Source organism: Priapulus caudatus, unplaced genomic scaffold, assembly GCF_000485595.1.
Source record: "Priapulus caudatus unplaced genomic scaffold, Priapulus_caudatus-5.0.1 Scaffold137, whole genome shotgun sequence".
In the NCBI taxonomy this organism is placed as follows: Eukaryota; Metazoa; Priapulida; class Priapulimorpha; order Priapulimorphida; family Priapulidae; genus Priapulus; species Priapulus caudatus.
The window spans coordinates 264,096-266,540 of NW_014577198.1; positions in this window are offsets into that span (position 1 = coordinate 264,096).

The following is a 2,445-nucleotide window of genomic DNA, read 5'->3' on the forward strand; positions in this document are numbered from 1 at the left end:
GAGGATTGTTTTCCTCTCTAGAAGTTTGTGTACGCGGTGTGTGTACTGGTCCTTATACAAATGTTACCATGATTGTTATACAATGTTATACGTCATTGTTAATACAAATGTATCACGATTCTTATACAGTGTTACCACAATTCTTACACATGGGCACCACGATTGTTATACAATGTACGTTATAGCAATGCAGAGCATGAAGTTTGCATGAATCTTGCGTGATGTTAACTCCGTTGATCTTGCAGTCCTTGTAGTATTACTGCTATCTTTAGGTGGGAGGGAGAGAGATAGAGAGGGAGCAAGAGAGAGAGATAGAGAGAGAGAGAGAGAGAGAGAGAGAGAGAGAGAGAGAGAGAGAGAGAGAGAGAGAGGTGGGAGGGAGAGAGAGAGAGAGCAAGAGAGAGAGATAGAGATAGAGAGAGAGAGAGAGAGAGAGAGAGAGAGAGAGAGAGAGAGAGAGGGAGAGCGAGAGAGAGAGAGGTGGGAGAGAGAGAGAGGAGAGAGAGCAAGAGAGAGAGAGAGATAGATAGAGAGAGAGAGAGAGAGAGAGAGAGAAGAGAGAGAGAGAGAGAGAGAGAGAGGGAGAGCGAGAGAGAGAGAGAGAGAGAGAGAGAGAGAGAGAGCGAGAGAGAAGAGAGAGAGAGAGAGAGAGAGAGAGAGAGAGAGCGAGAGAGAGGGCGGGGGGGGGGGCGGACGACGGGATCATATCGTAAGCTAGGCTGCCGCCACTCCGCTACTACTGAGTCAGTGAGTGCTGACGCAGCGCGTCTGTATAACCTAATACTAGTGACCACTCAGCTGACACCCTGCATCTCCTGGCACCTAGCGCACCGTGATCTCTATCAACCGTTCATCAGAACTGTGTGCAGCGCGTTTTACACTGACGACTGCGAGTTGGCGCGACTCGATCGAGCGGTCAGTGTCGACCGCCGAACGTACGCGTGGGGCGTTGGATATAGGGTTAGGGTATATATATATATATATATATATATATATATAGGGTTAGGGTATATATATATATATATATATATATATATATAGGGTAGTATATATATATATATATTATATATAGGGTTAGGTATATATATATATATAATATAGGGTTAGGGTATATATATATATATATATATATATATATATATAGGTTTAGGTTAATATATATATATATATATATATATATATATATATATACCCTAACCCTATATATATATATATATACCCTAACCCTATATATATATATATATATATACCTACACGCACGGTTAGGGTTAGGGTGAGGTATATATATATATACTAGCCTAACCCTATTATCATATATACCCTAACCCTAAATATATTATATATTAGGGTTAGGTATATAATATATAGGGTGAGGTATAATATATATACCCTCACCCTAACCCCTACCCTAACCACACACGCACACCACGTACACGCGTGCGTGCAGCCGGTACCCACCCGTCCGCGTCGTGCACCGTACACGCATGCGTGTCCGCGCGTACACGCCACTACCGCGCACGCATACACGCCCAATGCGTGCGCCCGTCAGCACGCATGCGTGCCGCATAACAGCATGCGTGCGCATGCCACGCGTGCGTGCGCGCATACACGCGTGCGTGCGCATACACGTCGTGCGTGCACGGTACTACCGCATGCGTGCGCCGTAATGCGTGCGCGCACGTACACGCGTGCGCGCACGTACACCGTCGTGCACATACACCGCGTACCCCGCACATACAACGTGCGCGCACGTACACACGTATGCTCGCACATACACATGCACGCATGCGGTCATGTGTCATCTGTGCACGCAGATACACTCACGGTGCACCTATTGTACGCAGGCCGCAGGTACACGCCCGCGTGTATGTACACGCATGCGCGCGTGCAATAAGGGCTCGGCTGCACGATTCTTGGACAAACCCAATGCTCTCTGTGGCAAACACCGGCATCCTGATCCTCTGTGACTGTGCACGAGTCTTTGCGCCTGTGCGTGCGGAACCTCGGCTTTTTATGCCACATACGAGAGAGTCGCTGTTAGCTTCCTTGCGCTAGACCCGCAGAAGTTGTGATTACAATCATTCTGTGAGTTGCTGTCTGTATGGAGGGCGCGGAATGTGCCTCATCGTCGGTCATCGTAGTGTTTATTGTTGTTGTTGTTGTTTTGTTTGTTGCTGCTGTTTCTTGTTCGGCAGGCGCAACGGAAAGGAAGAACAGGGAGAAGAGGCAAGGATGTTGGGGTATGCTGGATTGGAGGATCAGTGAGTGGGGATTTAGAGAGCGGGTCGCGCGAGCAATTGATTATTGGTTGGATTTACGGTTGCATAAACTGCCATTCCTCGAGTCTGTTGTTAGCTGCTCTAGAAGTTTGTGTACGCCGGTTGTGTAGCTGGTGCTTATCCAATGTTAGCCATGATGTTATACAATGTTATCACGTCCATTGTT